This window comes from Galendromus occidentalis, unplaced genomic scaffold, assembly GCF_000255335.2.
Source record: "Galendromus occidentalis unplaced genomic scaffold, Mocc_1.1 scf7180000077533, whole genome shotgun sequence".
In the NCBI taxonomy this organism is placed as follows: Eukaryota; Metazoa; Arthropoda; class Arachnida; order Mesostigmata; family Phytoseiidae; genus Galendromus; species Galendromus occidentalis.
In genome coordinates this window covers 870,001-892,336 of record NW_003805521.1, presented here as the reverse complement: position 1 = coordinate 892,336, position 22,336 = coordinate 870,001, and the positions used below count along the sequence as shown (strand labels likewise).

General features: G+C 52.5%; 1 pseudogene; it reads left to right on the top strand.

Moving 5' to 3' along the window:
- Positions 1-9,715: 9,715 nt before the first annotated feature.
- On the top strand, positions 9,716-12,262 carry LOC100906614 (uncharacterized; annotated as a pseudogene).
- The last annotated feature ends 10,074 nt before the right edge of the window (positions 12,263-22,336 follow it).

The window sequence follows — 22,336 nt, the reverse complement described above, 5'->3', positions numbered from 1 at the left end:
CTCTGGTGCTTCGACTTGACTAACCGGCCAGTCAGCCAGCTGATTAAGTGAGCGGCCCTATGACGACCCTTGCTGGGGTAGAAGACAACTAGTAAAAAAATGTTGCCATGGCGTCGCTCGTTCCCGCTGCTTATGTGATACACTGGCTCTCAAGAACAACATCGACGCGGATAACAAGGTCGGAGAGAGCGAGATATTCACAGCAACGACGTGAACATATGTTTCGTCATCCCGGAGGATGAAGTGTAATGGGAATCGTCTGCTCTCTGATCCCTGACCGAGCGAATGTCCGGGACGAAAGCGATAGCGCATTGAGGTCTGAAAGTCCGTTCGAGAGCGGATCGAATATCGGACGTACGGTTCACAAGGTTGAGAGTGATGATTGTCGGGAAGATATATCCAACCGCACACCTTCTCTCGTACTTATTCGTTGGATCGCGGAAACCGTGACGGTTCTAACAAATTTGAGGATTGCTACGGGGTCAATCGTGAATCGAGGAACGTCAACGACTCGCAGCGTCATATGGGAACGCAGATTGGTGAACATTTACTCTGTGTTCACAGCCCGACTGCCCATAAACCGCAGTTGTAGGGCTGACCGACCATAAGCTGTGCGGCCGACTCACCCTGTACAGTGATCAGGAAGAGTTGAGTTAGTGTTTATGGCGCTGCCGCTGCCCACCATCCGAATGATTTGAAAGCAGGGGCGAGCAACACCATCTCAGATAGAATTTCATTCGGATCCCCATAATCTGGGAGTATTCAGATATTAGAATTTCGGAGATGAAACGACGAGGTGCAGTCGAGCTCTCTCGAGGAAACATCAGGTATCAATTTCTCGAAAGCCAAGGTGGGATATCAGGGGTTGGAGCTGCGGCGCGTTCACCTGACGGAACCCGACGAAGTACGGGGTTTATCCGACGTCCCTTGACCAATAGACCTTCCTTGACAAGTACGTGACACTAGAAACGATTCATGCGCTCGCCGTTCCTTCCTCTCGGGACATATTTGATGGTGCGGTCGCTTTCCTTCGGGTGAGAGTTTTCCATCTTTAGTTGGCGGCAACCCCCTTCCCCTTCCCCGCATGAACTGTCTGGATGTCTGTTGCTGCACAACAGCGGACGCTAGTCGTGCCGCTGAGACGTTGACATCCCGCTGGAGGACGGTCGGAAACTAACTCAAAAAACAGGAAATTGTATTTTTTTGCTCGCGATCGTCTTGCTCTTCTTCCGTTGTTCGGTGCTCTCACTGGCGCTTTCCCCGCTCCCCACGTGGCCTGTGCGGCCACGGTGGCAGCGCATGTGTTGGGTAGGGTGGGCGTGGGGCGAGACTTCGGGCAAGCTCAACTCCTCGCGCTTCCGGCGAGTCGCAAGACTGGACTCAGAAAGAGCTCGGCGCATTTCTCTCAGGATCCTAGCACGTGTTTAACGTCGTCGTGCGCTCGTGGAACGGGACGCGCCTCCTGATTGGGCTAGGATTTTGCGCCTTCATCCATTCTATGTATCAACCCCCATCCTCGCCTTTCGCTAGAATCATTTTCGCGTCGTAATAAGACTGAGAAGACAAGGAGTCTGGAAGTCTCCCCGAGCACGAAACTCGGGAGTTCCGGAGTCGGGGAACCAAAAATTCCGGAAACTCTGCGGAACTACGGGTTCGCTTCCATCGGCGCCGAGTTGAATCCGTGATTTTCATATGAGAGCAGCTCAAACACCTGGCTCGTGCGATGTCCCCCTGTTTTCTTTCCTGCTCTTATTTTTTCAGTGAAAAAAAAGTCAGCCAAGTGGTCAAACCTAGCGTGACTTATGTGTAGTGTACGTCCTGAAATATCCGGAACTCCCTGAGGCTATATTGGTTTGCGATAAATTTTGCAACAAACTCTCCGCTTTCAGCTTCTCGTCGGCACTGGTCGGTCGAGTCTTTCTCTCTGCTGCTTGCCAGGACCGTTTGTATGGGGCGTCTCAATTTATTGTGTTTAGAGTGGACAATTTCAAGCCATAAATCAGAGAGAATCAAACTGGCTGTGGCTTCCACCGCTGGAGCTCGGCCCACGGCTCAGCCCGCAGGTCGGCGCACCTCTGGCCAAACCGCTCTGACAGGGCGGGGTCCTTATCGGCAGTTTCTTCAAACATCGAAGTTTGAGCTCGGGAATATATGTCTCGCGACAAGTCTGCGAGGTTAATAGCAGATTGAGGCATTCACTCCCGGACCATTTCAGGACGGGGGCAGCGGCGCCGGATCGATGGAATTCGGAGCGATCAGTAAGAGAGCTGAAACGCTTTTGTGGTCACGAGCAGTTCTCGATGATGCGCGACCAACACTCTGCGAAAGGGAAAGAAGCAGAGAGCGATCTCGGCGTCTCGCAATTCCAACATTTTTCAATCTGGAGGTTCCGTGCACTTTTTTAGATGAGACCGTGCATGGGAATGTTATGACTTCGCTCTATCTTACACGAGACATAAATCATTTCTACAATCTCGACTCAGTGTCCCCTTCAATGACTCGCTCCCTAGAAATGTTTGGGACTAAAAAGCGCCTCCGCCTCACTTACGAAGTGAAAGAGTTAAATTGCCTGAGAACTCTCTAAAGTTTCTGATCAGATAAGGATACATGCGACCACGAGCGCGCGATCAAAATCTATCTCACCTCGTACCCTTCTCCCTCCCCCTATGGAAGGACTCCGGGGACCTGAGTTCATGGCTTTCGGTGACTAGGAAAAACACAAGCTCGGCAATTTAGGGGTTACACTGCGAGCAGACCGGCGAAACGATGCCCGCCGACGAGGAGTCCCGGGGAAGGCCAACAGGGGAGAGCGCTTCCACGGTATCTGTGAAGCTATATTTCAAACAATATCAACTACAAATTCGAATGGTTTAGGCGAGTTGGCGCCAGTCACGTGACAGTCAGATAACACGCGGTCAGCTCTCCACTCGAAAGGTTGCAGCGCGGCGTCGGTCGCCGCGACTCCCGTTCGCAGCTCGCGGAGATTCCGCTGCTCGGTTTTCAACGGGGGAACGAGAGAGAGATTTCAGCATGACGAGAGAAGGGTTTTGAAATAATCTCGTCAAAACCCCGCCGCGGAGTGACCAGGAGAGCGAGACACTGCAGACTCTGAAATTGTGCCGCAACAGAACGGCTACGAACACATGAAATCTGGTCGCCGCCATTACACATCTGCCGCCGTTGCTCCTGGTTCTCCGGTGCTTCTGGTAGAGATCTCTCTGTCAGTGTTGTGAGTGAAGAGAGAGCGCGATGGATAATCCTCAATTTATGTGCAAACTCCAGCGCTTCTATCGGCGGCTAAACTATCGGCGAGCGAAATCCGCAACCTGTCACTGTGTTGTGAGCTCTATGGCCACACGGTCCATTGTCGAAAGCTTAAGCAAAGTCGATGTGAGAAGCTTTTCAAAGTCGAGCGGCTGAGCGAGCGACACTTATCGGATCCGCTCGCAACCAGGCCAAGGCAATTGACTTTCTTGAATCAACAAAATATACTTCAAGCTCATCGACTCGACCTCTTCACTCGATTAGGGGAGTGCACAAACACCATCAAGCGCCAGTTAGTCCCATGCTGGCACCGGACTCCGCAAAGATTTATTTCTCAATCTGGGGAGTGACTCCTGGAACGGCATTCCGTGGGATCAGTCGTCTCCATCGTTGGAATTCTCGTTCTTTTCTCGCTCGTGCGTCTTTCCTTCGACAAAAATCGAAGCGAAGGTTTTGTAGTGTTATCGACCTGATCCCGTTCGGAGGCCATGCGAAAGAATGAAGGAATCGACCCATCTCGAAAGCGTGTGCCCGCGATCGCTCCTTACATAAGTTGACTTCGTCGAGTCGCCCATCTTCTGTTTGCTTTCGCTGACGGTGCTAGTTTTCGTAACAAAACCCTGGAAGAATTTCGTCTCTCGAACGGCCGTTTCGTTTACGCAGCTGAGACCATCGATGCCCCACCTCACCGAGCATCACCCTGCCCAGTCTCACTGTGAGATGCGCTCGTGAAAAGCCACCGCACACCCCTGAATTAGAGAATACCATCGGAGATTCAGTATTGACATTCTGCCTCGGTCACCGGCGCAGTGATCGATCAGGGTCTGGCCGCTCGGGTGAAGCGAAAAATTATATGCAAGTTCATAAACGGGGTGAAACTTACGAGATTCTTGTCTGCATCGCGTCACTTTGAGGCCGATGCACGGAATTTCCCTGGAATTGGAGGTCCCCCTCATGCAAAATGGACCACACCCAAGAAACATTCGGATCTCGGATGATTTTCGCCGCTAGCCCTGGAAAACTCAAGTTCCACAGCTCCGCAGAAAGGTGTTGCCAATAGCGGCCCACCGAGCGTCAGATGTATTCGTAGGTGAAGTCCGAAGAGGGGGCGCCTGGACCTGGGCCGCTTCGATTCCACACGATTCCAGGAGTCTCTGGTGGAGGAGCTTTGCTTCCTGTACAGAGCTGATGCGGGAAGTAATTGCTCGTCGAATAACTTGTCCGATGTCCGATTCAATGCGCGATGGATCCAAGCACAGGAGCCTTCCGGCCCCTCTCGCTGACTCGCACGCGGGACGTCGGGTTTTTACTCAGGGGATACATTTTTTCTCGGCTTCAGTGCGGATTCGGATATTTATCAGAAGGCGAGCCCTCATTGTTCATCCGGGTCGGATTCATCTCCACGTACAAGCTGAACTGGACCAAGTCCGACAGGGTTTGCTACTCCCATTGTGACCTTGATCATACAGGATATGATTCCGTGTCAGGAGCCAATTCGAGCATCTTCCAAAGGAGGTTGCGGTCAGCGTATCCAGAAATATGAATTGAAACGTGAGTCCTCCGCCATCATGGGGAGCAATGGCCCGCGGAGGACTTTCGGGAGGATCGCCCGGAAGTCTTCCCCTTGAAATCGCCTGTTTTCTGTTCATGACGCGGAATAAGCGAAAACACAATGACGCCCATATTCTTAACGAGATTCAAGGAGAACGCGTTGATTGAGAATTCGGGTTCGGTCTGGCGCGATCAACCACATATATGTGTTGTGGTCTGCCGTCAAGAAATCCACACCGAAGAGCGAATAAATCGTCATAATTCGATGATCCCAGGGAATTACGTTTTGATCGGGAACTCTCTGATCTCCAGGCGGCTATACCGCCTCAATCAGCGGCACGCTCAGAATAATCGCTCCTCGTGGGGCCAAGTCAGGTTTCAACGGGTGGCCGTGCGATCAAAAATATGGTGCGTCCCTCTCGGATCCATACTCCGGCGTTTCCGCCCCGACTCCATCGTCGCGTCGCTTGCGTCGATGGATAATGGTGCGGATTAGGTGCACCACGCAATGTACCCATGCAAGTGCATACGTGGCGGGCCGGAGCTCACCCGTACACCGTATATGCCGATACTTGTCAGGATATCAGAGCCGCGGCTTTTCCGGTGTTTCCGATTTCGCCGTAAAGGAATATCACATATCAGTATGGGGCTTGCTTGATGCCGTTTTGGCGGAATTCTACCCACCCCGCGAACGGTGCCTTCTACCGATCCAGAGCCAGCGTCCGATTTCTTTGTACTACATGATTCCTTCCAAATCAGATTACCCATCTCGGTCCTCATCCGATAGGACGGATCAACGAATCAGGCATTTACTCCTTCGAACGAGATACACCAGGAGGGGACTCATTCCGGAACATTCTCTTGACCCGTATAGGTTTGTCGCCGTCAGCGCCGGGATCTCCAGACTGCAACAGATTGCTCTTCAGTGAGACCGATGCACAATCGAAGTCAATTGATTTGCATAACCTACAAGTCCGAGTTGGCAACTCGTGCAGCCTGAGAGTCATTTGACGAGGACGAAGACCAGGAACATGGGCACTTCCCTGTTCTCAGGGGCCCATCAGCTCTCGGACGCGCACCAAATAGAGTACCTAGCTAGCTTTTGTCATAGAGTACCCTCGATGTGACCGAGTCAGGAGGCTCGCCATAAGAGTATCGATATACCTACCCACCGAGCGGAGCGAGCGGCTCATGTAAATGAGCCCAATTTCGACAATAGAGGCGCGAAGTGTCCGTCCGTCCGCCTGTTTGTCTGTCGGTCAGTCCGACCGTCCGTGTATCCATAGTTTCTCTCCGCTGTTTGAACATCTGCCTACTTTGGCTGCAAGCAAGCAAGCGACCGACCGAACGAACGACCGACCAACCAACGAGCCGGTCGGTTACCTGGCCGTTCGACTTGCATTGAAGCTGTTGCTAGTGCTAGATATTTGAGCAGCCAACCAGTCGTCAGCTAGCCAGGCATACGTCCCCAGGCCCGAAACCCGCCCGCTTCGAGCATGCTCTAAAGCCGGGACGAACACAACTCGAGAAATACACTCACTCACGCACTCACCAACTTGCTGTTCGGAGTGAGGACAGAGAAGCGCTAGAGCGATGACAAAGAGAGGGAGAACCAAAGAGAGCACATGGTTCCGAAACACAATACATCGATGAAACGAGCGGGGAGAGCTGCCGCATAATTTGTGCAATGGTTAGTTGTCAGAAGAAGGGGCTCAACATTCGGTTCTTTCGCGACGGTTGTTGTCGATGATCGCGGAAGCACCAATGGCTTGCAAGCTGCACGAAAGTCTTTCTTCAGACGATCGATTACGTCCATAGAATAGCTGACATTCTCGCTCTAGGCGAAAATCGTGATTACTGCCTTTTTCTAGCAAAGCATGGTGGTCTGAGTATCCTCCGATTCAAGGATGCCAGCGAGCGAGCGAGCGAGCGGTCGACCGATCTGATCAAATTATTGAGGAATAGGGGAACTCCGACAAAAACGTCATATCGAACGGGACGAGAGAAAAAGCCGCAAAGAGCATCAATGCTTTCCAATTATTGCTGTTTCTCGAGGCGTTTATGTCCTTCCTGAGCGATCTCCCCTAGGAGAGAGCTGATTGTCGCATGATACCGCTGCCTTTTCGCGTGCTTTGTCTGACATCGAGCCCAATGCAAGGTATGTATGACGTTATGGGTTGACTAGTTCGCGCCCTCCTTCAGCACAGGACATGCTAAAGAGCGCAACTCGAGATCATATGGCCTTCTCGCCTCCGTCCTCTCTCTCTGTCGTCACCTCTATTCTCAACAATTCTCCACTCTGAGTATTATTCGCCAGCAAACAGAATACTTCCGAGGGCGTTTAAGATGCATAACACCAGGTGGGTTCGGTATGACTTTAGAAGGGTGCCTCAATTTCAGAACTCAGCCACGGAGGCGAGTACCGCAGATCTCCCGATGCCCGTTGGGGAGGAATTTCCACGGAGAAATTCCACGGACACGCCGTTGAAATGAGCTTACCCCGATATGGGGGAGGTCTTGAAGTATGCTATAGACTTCGCTCCATCGTGTAACATACAGTTCTGAGCACATAGTTTGAGTCGATTATCCCGCGATTCCGATATCGAAGAAGAAATGAGCGCGGACTTTGCCTCTTTCCAGGGGGGGCGAGGAAAGAGCTGGGGAGCATAGCGGGTGTGGAATCTCCAACTCACTCGCGAGCTCGGAGTCCACTGCCTCCCCAGAGGAAAGTGGCCATATCGCCCACTCCGGACTTATATCAATGATGACGGGGAAGTTCGAATATTCTCCCTCTCCAGAATGTGGATTCGTGCTATCCGTGCCGTGAGTCCATCCCCTCCTATGGAGTATTTGGAACATCTGGGAGCCCTTGCCTCCTCGATGTCGAAAACCTCGTCTACGAGCTCCACTCGATGCACCTTCCGCGAGCACTTCGGCGGTGTTCAGCAAAGAAAGGTCAACTTGTGACAAATTCTTTCTTAAATTTATTTATTATTCGTTCCGCTGCTCGGTGAGTTTCAAACCAAGTGACGAATATAGCGAATCTGTGGAGGAGAGGACGAACCGAGACTTCGACACCGACAAGAAAGAACACACAATGTGCTCTCCAGCCATCCGATCGAAGATCGGTAGCGAGTTACCGAGAGATATAGCGACAGAAATCCATCCGCTTTTGGTTACCGCGGCGGCGATTCGAGCTCATGAGTTCGAGAGGCGTTCCCGTTCACCATGATGGTGACGACGACAACGAGGACAACAACAACGATGGCGATCGTTCGAACCGGGATTATAGCCCGTTTCCTAAGGGCTAGAATAGAAGGAACACGAAATCTCACAAGTTGGCTAAGTTCAAGCTTCGCCTAAGCTGTTTGCAAACGATCCGCCCACCGTTGACTATGATCCAGTTCATCCAGCAGAAACGCTACCACTATCGACACCGCGAAGACTCGCGAGGACTCGAGAACAGAAGGACACAGAGCCCGTCCCTTCCGACCCTCCGATAGACGAACATGCTCCTCTAACCAAATCCTGATGAATTGCCGCCTTTGGCGCTAACTGCTTGTTTAACTTGGCCTCCGCACCCGTTCGAGACCAACTTGTTGCTTTCGACGATTAAAATCAAGCGACGAGGAATTCCCTTGGCACGATGATACGTATGGAGTCGGTCCAACTCTGTATATTATTAAATATTATTATTATAAAAGTCATATATATCACCACTGATAAAAATTCCCACATGCTTTGTCTCGAGGGAGTTTTAACTCCCTCGATATCCGTGAGCGGAGTACATCTTGGAGCGCCATCAAGCGCGGTTGATCTGAGAAATTATTGAATGATGAGCAACAACTTGTCTCGAGTGAAATACATGCAGCTGTCCCACTCAGAAGGGATCCCATATAGGCTGATGTCTTTTACCAACTCATCCCCGTTTAGAATTCCTTGGAATCTCTATCAAGACCTTGAAAAATTCTCTCACAAATGTGCGTACGATCGTCATTCGGAGAGTTCAGTCTAACGCTTGGACCTTAATCACTCGAATGATCAACGCCGCCGCTGCGATCAATTTTAACTAACAGAACATTTCGAACGGTCCAGAAAATATGATTGCGCGGCACGAGACTCGCCGGCTCCACTGAATTCTGTCGAAATTCCACGGCGCTCCGGAGCCTCGCTGGTGAAGCAGGCGTGGCCGCCGACGCTAAACGTCCGCGGCGCGTAGAAGCTTCTGTGCATTCCAAATGGGAGCCTGCTCCAGTCTGTATTTCTGACTTCTGTTTCTGATCACTTTTTCTAAACCCTAACTAAACGTCCATCTGTCTGGTGGCTATCAACCGTTTGAGCAAACTATTCGATCTGGAAAGCATCCAGGGTGTCCTAAGCGGGTCCCTGGCCAACTAACGGTCCGAACTGCTGATGAAACTTCTGACAAGCTCATCAGGATAAGAGAAAAAGACGAGGAGCAAGGTCGTTCACCTTTTCCGATGATCACGGTTCATCCCGATTATCGACCGCTGAAAAATCATTTTTCCGAGCGTAGGGGGCGATTCCGGCTGATCCTCAGTATTTGTCTCGACCAATTCCATATGTCTCGATTTTGTCCGAGAAAACGGAGCTTCCGACTGAACTGAGAACGAGGGACAGCACCCGGAGTGATTGAGTCCCACGATGTTGCGATCAGCTCTCCACTCAGATGGACAGAAGTGTCGTCGCAGAAACCCGGAATACCAGGACGAGAGCTGCTGATAAGACTTCTACATGTGCTAAGCAGCTGCCAGAATTTCCCATCTCGATCAAAAGACCGGCCGAGGCGTCGACAAAAGTTTCCTTTCTCTCCTCTGGCTTCATATAAATTGGCACTCACGACCGTATTCAGTCATCGACAACTCACTCGATTCGCAACATGAAAGCCTTCATCGCTCTCGCCGCCCTCGTGGCCTCCGCTCAAGCCGGTCTCATCGGACACGGAATCGGCACCGGCTCCTCCGTTTCCAGCCGATCCGAAGACGGTCTCGGCAACTACAAGTTCGCCTACGACGAGAAGCACGCCACCGGAGGAAGCTCCCGAAGCGAGGTCGGAAACCCCTGGGGAGTTGCCGGATCCTACTCTCTTGTCGACATCGACGGACGTAAACGTATTGTGAACTACGTTGCCGACAAGCTCGGTTTCCGCGCCGCCATCAAGACCAACGAGCCTGGAACCGCACCCGCGGCCGCCGCTGCCACCTCGATTGTTTCCCCCGGAATCGCCGTCGCTAAGACCATCGCCGCCCCCGTTGCCGTCGCCGCCGCTCCTCTGCTCCACGCTGGTTCCGTAGCTGCTCCCGTCTGGGGTGGTGCTGTCGCTGCCCCCGTTTGGGGAGGAGTTGCTCCCGTCTGGGGAGGAGCTGCCAAGCTCGGAGCTGCCTACTCTGTCGGTATCTCTCACGCTTCACCCATCCTCGCCAAGCACTGGTAAATGTTAGGACGTCAAGAAACTACTCGCAATCGATTGGCTATCTGTATCTTGGTTTCTCTATTTCCCATCTGTGATCTCTCTATTGAAAGCCACCCATGCGTCAAGCCCGTTCTTCAGCATCGGAGCAGTTTCTCTTCTTTTCGTGTTTCTCCTGTACCGAGACAAACAAGTAGAAATAAAGGAATTATTATCGACTAGAAATCTGTCCCCGATAAAGCGCATCTCTCGCCCTTAGCCGCGCACGAGCCAACAATAGATCTGACGGGAGGAAAAAAATACGGATTACGACTCGCTCAGGAGGATCGGGCGCAGGCCTCCGACACCTTCACAACGAGGAACGATGTCAAAGCGGAGACCGGTACACGACTGTTTGCTCATGATTCATTCGAAACGATCCTCAATCTCGAAAAAAATAGAAAGCTCCTCCATGGAGAGAGTCACATCTCATCCCTTTCCATGTTCCTCCGCGAGTCCCACTCATTCGTATTCTCATCATATGCTAGTGGACGATCTTCCGGGCGACTCGAGCTTGACGGTGATCGGTGTCGGGAGCCCGGACCTCGAGCGATAGCAGCCGCGCAATATCTGTCTGGCCACGTTCGCTCCCTTTGCCGAGAGCCGAGCAGTGGACTCCTAGAGAGAGCTTCGACTTATGATTCTTGGAAAGGACGATAGGAACGCGGACGGGCTGTGTGGGAAGATCAGGATGGGGTTTGGGTTAAGAAAACTCTCTAAAAATATTTCTGTGGGTAAAATTCCCAAATTCATCAACGGGTGGTATCCTGACTTTGGAAGAAAATCACCGCATCCTCGCCGCCGCGTCGCCAGTCCCGATACGCATCGGGGCGTCTGATTCAATCTGTTCGCGATGTTTAGGGACTTCTCCTCAGCATACTCGTATCGAGAACGAATCCTGGGCCGATCGGCCTTCCGACCAAACTTTCCCTACACTAATTCAAATCCTTTCGTCTTTCTCTGGGACATTTCACATCATGATGGAGTCGTCAGCACATTGATGAGAGCGATTAATCGTTTGGAATTTTCCCGAGACCCAAGCGTCGGATCATCTCAAGCCCGAGATGCGCTGTCGATGAGCTAGTCGTTTCACCGACGGAAAGCGTGATGGGAACCCTACGGGCCAGGACTGTTGGATAATCACCTAGCTGAAAACCCCAGGAGAGGAAGCCGCGTCTGAGATTATTGCGGGGAAGGACTCTTTCGGCTTGACTGGGTCCGATGCAAGCCTTGTTCGCTTTTATGGTCGATTGTGAATTACACAATCATCGGAAAGCAGACCCACGAGACAGCGACATGGAAACGTCTGTCGCCCTGGCCGCCCTCGTGGCTTCTGCCAACGCCGGCCTCATCGGACACGGGATCGGAACCGGCTCCTCCGTTTCCAGTCGTTCCGATGACGGTTTCGGCAACTGCGAGTTTGTCCGCAACGAGAAGCACGCCTACGGAGAAACTTCCTGAAGCGAGGTCGGAGACAGCTTGGAAGTCGCTGAATCCCATTCTCTTGTCGATGTCGACGGACGTGGATGAGTTGTAAGCTATGTCGACGACAAGCTCGCTTTTCGCGCCACCATCAGAACGAACGAACGAGCCTGGAACCGCTCCCACCGCTGCCGTAGCCACCACCTCGAACGTGTCGCCCGGGATCGCTGTTGCCAAGTCAATCGCGCCCCTCGGGTCGCTTTCGCTGCCCCTGTCGCCCCCGTAACCGCTGTCATCGTCAAGGCTGCCTCGATTGCTGCTCCAGTCTGGATAGGAGTCGCCAACCTCGGAGGCGCATTTTCCGTGGGGATATCCCACGTTGCCGCTATCGATCTCGCCAAACGAAACCGAGCTGTATCCACGAGCACCGATTCACACGATTTCAGGATTCTCATCGTCTCGTCGGACGGACGAGGCTTCACGTATGCTCCGATTTCAACCACCCCGATCCTCCGAGGAAATTTCGAATCATCGACACCTACAGAATTAGATTGAAAATCCTTGATGCCGAGTCTTCGGAGAGGGTGCTCTGATCCTCACGCAAGTGGATCACGGAGCTCGAGCTCCGAGGAAGACGAACGTCGCGGTAAGCAAAAAGAGCTGTTCCTCCCGATACGATGATAGAGGCGAGGTGGATTTTTTCGCATGCAAGCATACCCGAATCAGCTATTGAAAGCGGTAACTGAGAGCCTCGCTCCAGTGAACTTTTTCACGTGGCACGATATGGCGGAGTGTTTTGCTGCTATGACACGCACCGCATGTCAAGCTTATCTCCTGCTCGGCCAAGATAGCCTTCAGCGGCGACGTATGTATGTCGATACTGACTCCTCAGTCAATCGCATGACGATCGCGAGCGGGGCGCACGGCTCCGCCGCACGGCAGAATCAATCCGTGGGGAAACAAGTGCCGTGCACGGGCAAACAATCTCGGAAAATTGTGCACAACAGGCATGCGTGTACGAGAGGAATAGTGGCACTATGATGGTGCAACCTTAGCCGCTACATCACCGTCACATCCGGCATAACAATGCTCTTTATGAGATCGTCGCCCTCTTCCCTCCAGCCGAGCTGATGCGGGGTGCTAGAGTCAGTATAAAAAGGGAGGAACAAACCATTTCGTTGCGACGGCTGCCGCCACTATTGGTCCGGCCCCTCGACAGGGGCCTGGCGGGCAAGTCGGCCAGCCGGCCGCCCGCTCGCTCGCTCGGCGTTCAGGCCTGTCATCCTCGTGTGAATGGATCGCAAGAAAGGAGACATATGGAATAGGGTTGGTTGCCCTTCTCCCCGTGTTTTCGTTTTTTGCGCCTATGTTGCCCCGTCTGACAAGGGCAACGTCGTCGCATTGGGACTGCATTGGGAGTCCATTCGAGCAGAAGATACGCTTTTGTCACTGCCGCAAAGCTTGGTTATCGGCAGTGGCGGTGGCGGCGGCGACGACGACAACCAGACGGAGCGGAGTCGACCGCGACGGCGGCCGCGGCCGTTTATTGAGACAAGCGATCCAACGGTCACAGCCGTGCTCTGGATTTGTTCTCTTCTCTGCTGGTACAGCTCGGGCAAAACTCACCTTCGGGGGATACCTCACGGTGTTTGGGAACGATCGGCTCGATTCCAAGCTCGAGTTCGATGTCATGAGTTCGGGCTCACCTTCAAGAAGTATCGTCCTCGCAACTCCTCCTGATCGCCTTTCGGTTTGGAGAGTCACAATTGGAGTGCGCGAGCTTCGGCGCGGCGTGTCATTTTCTGTGTGTATGTGCTTAGCGTTGTCAAAGTATCCGGGAACGTGGTTCTTGTGGCTGTCGGTGCTTTCCTCACCCCGGTCACACCTCGGTCGGGACGGCCGAACGACTCCTAATATCAGAGCTTGTTTACAAGCGAGCTCCTTGATTTCCTTGTTCTTACCCCGCGGATCAGCACCGCAAGCACACAGCAGCTCGCCCCCACAGCCACCCTATTCGGTGCTACCTACTCTCGCTGGGACACGGTCGACAACAGATGCTGATTGCCTTCATTGTGGTAAACCAACATAGAGCACAGCTAACCATCGTTTCCCTGACCCTGGACGAGCGATATCATTAGTTTTGCCACTGGTCCCTGTCCTGGAACACGCTGCTCGAATTTCTAGTTCGTTCTCCGCAGTGGAAGCGGAGTTCCTACTTCCACAAGGGACCTTTGGTTGCCTGTAGCACGATTTTTTCATGTGGAAACGAACGGGGCAGAATGCGATGACCTCAGAGCTCGGAATTCTTCAGAGCGTATGATGTCAAAGCCGAATGTTCGCCACGACTGTGAGCCATCGTAAAAAAATAAAGTGACCATTCGGTGGCGAACCACCTCGCTCGACGACTTGATTCGCTCTTTTCTCGTTTTAATTACAGCTATTGAAGCAGCCAGTCCGAGACCGCCCCCAGAGAACCTCGGCGATCGTCCAGCCATTAAAATATTATCTCTCGAACAGGAAGCAGCGATGGTCACTAGATACGTCCGAGTTACTGAGCATAAAACTGGCTGATGATACTAGACTCCTCGGAGATCATGAGGATCGTGACTCGTATCTAAGCCGGTCCCCCACCTATGCCGGAGATAGATGAGCGTCATTCCCCAGGCCGTGATAGTATCTGGTCGGTGGAGCTTGGAAAAGTCGGAACGGTGGCGTCGATTCCGAAACGTTCGAAAGCATTTCCCATGCAATTCTCCGGGAGCTGTCTAAGGAAGTGTGCGCAATCGAAGAATCGCTGAAGCAGCGGTCGTTAACGACTCCCTGGTCGCGTTCGTATGGGGGAGAGTTGAATTATTCATGAGACGACGACTGGTGCAGCTTCGAGGCGACTGCACAGACACACACACACACATATACATACATACAGCACTCACTAACATACACATGTGCATGAGTCGTCCTCGTCGCGTTTCTTGCTTACAAGTTCATAAAGTCGTAAATGTTAATGTTATCGCCGCTTCTCCCCCTTCCAACGACACCACCTACTATCCGCGCGCCTTAAATTGCAATTGCTTCTGAACTACATGAATGACCACAGCGATTATTCGGGATTGTCGTCCTTCATTCAGAGCGGTCGTGTCCTGAGATCAGACCTGAGGATGAAAGGCTTCGCTCGTCGATTCAGGCGAGAGATCTCGAGGAAAAACATTGAACGCACAGGATATACCGGCAGCGTCCTTTTGCGTCAATGACCGCAACACCGGCGGAGACGATCGAAGAATCGAGGGTTAACAATGAAATCACAAGGGTGTTTGCCTTGACATCTTTTTTTCCTCTGGCCGGTTCGCTTCGCCGCTCTCCGCGGCTCCCTGTTTATCACCGGGTTGTCATGGGAGTAGTCTGGTATATTAATGAAGTTGTCACCCTGGGCGTCGGGTTGTCTCCCTTCTCGGTCGTCGCAAGCTTCTCCTCATGGATGCGCTGAATTCACTGCTGGTAAATGAGCCGTACGCCCGTTTGCCCGCCATTCAGCAAGGCAACCATCCAGTTAGGCAGTCCGATAGAAGCGATCGAGACCCTGTTTTTGGAAACAGAGTTAACCGGGCGTTCAGCGATCATACTTTGCCAACGACCGTCTTCACCTCGGAACGAGCGGAGTTTCTCTCGACGAGGATTCAATTCAGGCGGAATCACACTCTTCGGCGGGCTCTCGTATGTCCTGCGAGAAGACCAGTGTGGCTCTCGACGCTTCTCTCTGCCTTCAAGAATGAATATTTTCCAAAAATAATTATAATTATTAAGCGGTCCCGATCGGGACATCAGACATCGATGACCGCGGGGAGTCCCGTCGCCTGGAAGCAGCGCTGATTGAGTGCTGAAAACAGTCTCGCAGCCCCTTCCCGGAGTGTTGAGCGTGCCTGTTTGCCCGACGAAAGGACGGATGGATCGTGTCGCTGTCGGATGTTGCGTGGTCTCGGCATGCAGCCCGCGCGATTATCGATCTTCATCCGAGCAGCAACAGAGCAGTGGTTGTAAGCGCTTAATGATAGCATCAATTACGAGGTGCCATAGATCGTTTATCGTCACGGTATATCATGTCGGCCTTTGCCAGCAGCCTCCGAGGCAAAGCGCGGGACAGATAGCGCTCGGTGGCTGTTTTTTTTCGCTCCTTGTTTAGACACTGTGTTTCAGCGACACTGGCGGTGGCGGCGGCAGCAAGATCACGAGAAGGGCGACACGTGCGAGCAGACAGCAAAACTGTCACTGCGATTGATAGTTCACACAACATGGTGCTTGAAAAGATCTCGACTCCGATACGGGTGAATCATCATTGTATAACACTGACACCGCCGCCTCCGAAATCGTCAAAGGAGTCAGCAGCAAAGCGACCGCGACACCGTCGCACTCCCCACTCCGTATCATATATTATGGGTTTTCTTTTCATCAGAGGAGACTTTCTGGAGCTCATCGAGATGATCTGGCGCGGGAAGCGGAAATTCCGGTGATCGTTCGCTCTCGCTACGCGGGGAATCACTCACGCGGGATATTGCATCGCAACCCATTCAATACTCCATATTCCGATCTGTTTCCAAAAAAAATGCGGTTGAAAATTGCATTTCGAAGGCCTTGTGTCGCCTCTCCAAAATATTCGAGTCCAGCCGGCGGGTCCAGCCCGGATCGGAGACGAAACTCAGCAGCTACCGGTTGCTCCTGACTGATGACGTCATTCGGGAGCATTAAGAGCGTTGGAGGCACAGAGAGACCTTCACCGGAAACCCCACCCAGAGAAGCAGTTTCGCCGAGTGAGGCAACTGCCTGCCTTGCCAGCTAGTCGTGCAGCTTGACAAACTGGCTGACTGATTGACTGACTGACTGACTGTCTCACTCATTCACTGGCGGATCGCATGAGTGTAAGGAGAAGATGACATGCGCCCTTAGGCTTGTTGTTGTCGAAATACCATTGTCACAGTTTTCGCCCGACCCAGAGGTCACGAAGGGAGGTCACGCCCTGTTGCCTCGCTGCCCAGGATTTGTGGGAAGATGATGTCGTGACGCGGACGACGTTGACGAGTGACCGGGTCACATGAATGAGGCGACAAATCGCGATAGAACGCTACTACAAATCATCACCGCGGAACATTATCATCAACAGCAGCGTTCCGATCAACTCTTCCTCGTCGTCATCGTCGTTGAGCCTCGATCTCTCCCCGGTTCGGCATCAGAGCGTGGGAGCTTTCAGTGAACGGATCGCGAGAATCGTTCGTCGGCCATCATCTACCTGTGAGCGCGGAAGACGCACGCGAGGGGGCGAGGGAGGTTCAGAAGCCAAAGTCAGCTGGAGAAGTTATGGGATCCGTGAGGAGGATTTTCCCTCTGTACCTAGTCGCTAGTGAGGGCAGAAGCTGAGATAATGAAAGCAAATAAAGTGAGAAGCTTACACAAACAAACGGACATTAATCTAGATCTGCTAATATATCCAGTGGAGTTCGGCTCGTTTACTCACAGCGGGCATTTATATCGCGAATGACGACGACTCTATTGAAACGGAGTGCGCGGCTCCTTGCCACGGTGGATACCAGAAGAATCCTTACCTGCTGTCAATATTCGCACAATACGAGCCCCGGCCGCCGGTACGGGAAACATCGGCAGGTTTACCTTGAATAATCCCGAAATGTTCCGCTTTTCCCCTGTGAATCTCTCTGCGAAGAGGAATCTCTGAGATCCGAGAGTTCGTATGTCGCCGAAAAGTTTGAAAGGGAAGCTCGCTGGTTTGGTTTCAGGCTATTTGAAGTAGGCTCTCCGAGCTTTTGGCAAGCGGGCCGATCGGTGCTGAAGTCGGTGGGCCAGAGCAGCGGAGTTGATTCTCCTTGTTAAACGATCAATTATCGAGCATATTGATCCAGCTCAGCTCTCTGGAGCCGCGATGCTCTTTGACCTCAGCTTCAAATATCAATAAGGCGGCTCCGTGTCATAGGCTCTCGGCCGCTAGGTTGGTTGGCCGCTCGCTCGCTCGCTGGCTGGCTGGCTGGCTGGCTGGCTGGCTGGCTGGCTGGCTGGCTTGTTCTCTCCGTCTGAACGACAAAATGTTCGTTTCGCGTTCCGTTTGAAGGGGCGTGGAAACCCCAAACGAGGAGCTGTCGTGACCTGGAAACGTCGTTCTAGTAGTTTGCTTATGTTGAACGATATAAATATATGCACATATGCGTGTGGGTACGATTGCCCATATCTTCGTCAGTTAGACGCACCTCAGACGAGGTCGGCGAACGCTCGGCCTTCATTATTTTCGGAGGATCGATATTCTGATCTTTCGCGGAAGAGCAGCTCGATTTTCGAAAATTCATTCTGTGGGAGAAGGTTCCGAGAGACCAGGGCGAAACGTCCGCACAGCACGAAGATTTGAGCTCACTGAGAGAAAATGCCATTTCCGCTCCGTGTCAGCTAGTGTCGTCTTGGGGCTCAGGAACGAACTGGGGAATCCATCCGACTGTCTTGCGTTTGGGCGGTTGCCCTTTCGAAACCCGCTCCCCCAGAAAGGATCCCACAACGTTCACCTCGGAGAGCAATGAATTATTTTCCCTCGTCCCGGACATGTCGAAGATCGAAGTGTTGTTTCAGTGAAGCAATTTCTTATGGAATAACTCTCTCGTTGTGCCCCTTTTCTCCCTCATCCTAGTCTTCGGCTCACCTCAGCATGATTTCGTCGGTTTCCGGAGCTCTGTCTCAATCGAGCCGGATTCCGCCACCGAGGACTGAGGGAACGGGAACTAGGAGTTTCGATCTCATGCTTCTTATGTCTGCGACGACGGTACGCCTCTTTTTCCCCCGATCGAGAGTGAAAAAATGCCCCTGGGCACATTCACAGATCCCTGACGGCCGTATATCTTCATCTGTCCGCGGCCTTTGCCTCAAAGCCGGCGGAATGTGCTCTGGGTGACGGAATTTCTCTCTGGAGGCCAAACGACGCTCTGTTCTGCTGTGCTCGTTGATTCGTTGAGCGGAGTCGCGCGACTCGGTCAATGCATCGACGAAATGAACTCCTGCCGAGCGCCACAGGACGTCTCAATCTCAATATGCATCCTACGTACATAAAGTGGATGGGCTCTAAGGAGACGATTGCTCCTGCCTTCGCTCACTCGCTCATTCGACCGCCTGCCCGTTCGCCCGCCCGCCAGCCAGCCAACTCGGATGTCGACGACTACGATCACCAGCACCACCACCGGTGGCAGCAGCCTCCGCATTCAACCTTTTCCGTGTGATCTCCTCACGAAAGTATCCGAAACCCCGGGCTGACGGGCGGAGCGACCGCTCGAGCGACCATCCGGCCAGCCGGGCGATGTGACAACTTTTCCACAAGTTTATTAGCGACTAAGGTGGAGTCAGCGATCGATCGACAAGTCGTCCAGCTCCTCGTAGGAGCTCCGAAACCAGAGTCGAGACTGACACTGATTGCGATCCAATCTACTTTAGTATCCGCCCTTATCGGTGGACAGAGGCCGTCGACCCTTCAATAAGGAGGACCCGGGAACGAAACCTCAGATTCTGAGCGACGCTCGCGGTAATTCCCCGAGTGAGCCTCATTTACCGATGAATGGATCGCCGAAACCCCCGTCTACCGCATTCCTCATAGGGATAAATGGAATGACTTCCACTACGAGATCGAAATCCACGAAAGGAATTTAGAGGTTTTTCCTCTCTCGGAGGTATCGCGGAGGTCTGACGTACAACGATTGCGGACCGTCGGTGATCGGGGATGTCAAAATCGAATTTATAAGTATTCTTGGCTCTCAAAGTTACATTCTCGAGCGCGTCTCATGGGCTCCCGAGACCGCGCGGATGATTCAATATCTTTCGTGACGGAATCGATGCCCTACTCGTGAAGAATTCGTGATCGCTCGTGAGTCGTTGATACGATGGGCGATGATCCATACGTTATCGAGGGAGGATCAGAAATTGCGCGGTAGTATTCTTCCCGGACAGCAGCTTTTTCCCCCGCAGGGAGACAAGGTATCATGTTCCCGAGATGCTCTCGTGACAGACCCCGACACACATTCCATGGCGGCACTGAGGCCGTCCATTCGAGGGATGAGTTTTGAACGAGAGCAGCGTTTCCCTCTTCCGGCGTGATCGTCGCGTTCTTCCCGCAGGCTCTTGGAACAGTAGCACGGAAGGAAAAAAGCTGTTTCTGCCTAAAGCGGAGGCGGCTGTAGGAGGAGGAAGAGTGGGGGAGAATCCGTTCATGGCGGCGGGACGGGGAGAAGATAAAGGAAAAAAGAGCATGGGTAAGGGAAGCAAGTGATCCAATAGGGTCGCTGCCTTCAGGAGGCCCTTTCCCGAGTGACAGGATAAAGCCCGCCTCTGATTGTCCCATTTACATTCATCAGGGCAGCTGCTGCAGCTGCCGCCGCTACCGAGGCTTCCAGCCCTTCGCATTAGCGGCACAAGACGGCGAAAAAGATCTCGTTCCGCGCCTCTGAAAGGCTTGCCCGAGAACGCCTTCTTATTTGAACGGGGGGCAGAAGGAGCCGCTTCGATAAGAACAACGCCTGTATCGCCACTAGCTGCGAGGCTGCTGTACGCGTACCAGTACACATTGAGACTATCCTCCGATAGGGGTGTCTCTTCGAAAATGACATCGACTGCTCCGAGGAAGCGGCTCTTCGGTTTTAAACACGATTTTTCAACAGGAACACACCGATATCGGCTCAGAAATCTAGCAGAAGCAATACTTTGATTACCCAGCGGGCGGCGCTGAAAAAAGCAAATGACATTTCAATATCTGCGAATCCATGTCATCTTATAGGCATGCGCCGGCACAGTCGAGGTAGCAATAAAGGATCAAAATACTCAATCTCAGGCGCAATCGGATGGTCCGATACCATCCGGCAAGTGACCCAGGTGAACTGCGCTGCGTTCCACGGATATTCCGCTCGGACCGAGCGGCTGAGGGAATAGAGCCTGAACTGGAATTGTCACCTTTCGCTTGAAGGTAGTTCGCTAACTCGACTCGGGCTCGAGTCTTGCACTAGTCCGCTATCGCCGTGCTGTGGTCAACATGGTCACAGGAAATACAGTAATAAATACACTCACAGTGACTCGGTGCTGCAGTGTGCGCCTCTCCGCCTCGGTTTACGAGCAGCTTGAGCGTGTCCTGTACCCTTTGTGTGCAAGCCGAGATCAAATCTTTCGTAGAATGGTAACGAACGGCTCCTGCTTTATTTCGGAAGTAAACTACCGAGCTGGAGCGACGAACACCATGGACACCTGAATGTTTTCACGGGATCTGTTGACCCGAAAGTCTCCTCAGCAGACCTTACGATGACGAAAGGGAAAATATCATCTCTGAGTCCTCGGCCGGAGATGTCAGCCTGCGATCCGCAATCGGAAACTACCGTTAATAATCTAATCGGAGGCCAGTCTCCAATGTACGGGCAATCTCCTATAGACGGGCAGTTTCGAAGGAAAGATGCATTAGACGGGCAGTCTCCAATAAAGGAGCACTTTTGCGGGCTCGAATTCAGGTACCCGAGTCGCGGAAATCGCAGAATTTCTCTCGCGGCTCGTTTGTGCGACTCTGTGTGCCTGGGATAATGATTTGATGTATTCGGTGTAGAACGGCAACCTAGGTTAGCGGACTCGATTCGCAGTAAGTGGACGGGGGATATAGGCAAGCAGTCTTTGATAAAGAGGAGCAGGATTCGGATGCTCGAAAAATAGACGGACATGCTCGTCGACTGGTAGAATATTTACGGTACACAACTCCGAGGAATCGGGGGAAATATCATATATCATCTCCGAAAATCGCAGCGGTTGTGAAAGTTCACCACCGACAAAACCCTTGACACTTTCTCCTTTCAACGATCTACTTATTGAGAGACGAGCTCATTCATGAGCTCCTTTCATTGTCATATGCGAGAACAAAGCCCATGCGAGCGACCAAGCAGTTCATGGGGGCGACTCCTCGTCTCCTGCTTGGGTCTCACCTCATGAGCTTGCGGTATGGAGCGCGATTCTTCTTTTTGCGAATCTGCCACTGTGCCGAGTAAAATAATGTGTATTAATCCACCGATCTTGGAACCGAGTCATCGAGACGAGTCACGGCAATTCACGTTGAATTCAGTCATATTTTTCATTCCCCATGATGAACTGCGTTCGCTCCAGGAGGGCTCAGAGTCGTCATCGTAAAAATGAAAAAATGAAAAAACATCTTTCGCAAGGTGTTCGGACTTCGTCTACAAACGGGTACATCATCAGCGCCACGTCGGTGCTCAGAACATGCAATCCGTGCACAATGACAATAACGATCGTATGGGAATTTTGTAGAAGAAGCTCGAAGAGGACTTTTCGCACTTCGTCGAGCTCGTCGTTCCGGAGATCGTCCGCCGGGATCTCCAACACAGGGCAAGGCTCGTTAGAGATCAGGTCTGCAATGGCGTTCGCAAGCGCAGATGCGACATCGTCCCGGCTCTGCTTACGTTCCCGCAGAGATGAGAAAGTCAATACGCCTAGATTACTATTCTTGAAGTTCCCTGCCACAGAGTTTATGCTCTCCCACGATTTCGGTGATTGTCCGGGGAATCTCGCAGGGAGCGAATTCAGCGGGATCCTCTCCATGTCTGACGTGAGTCTGAT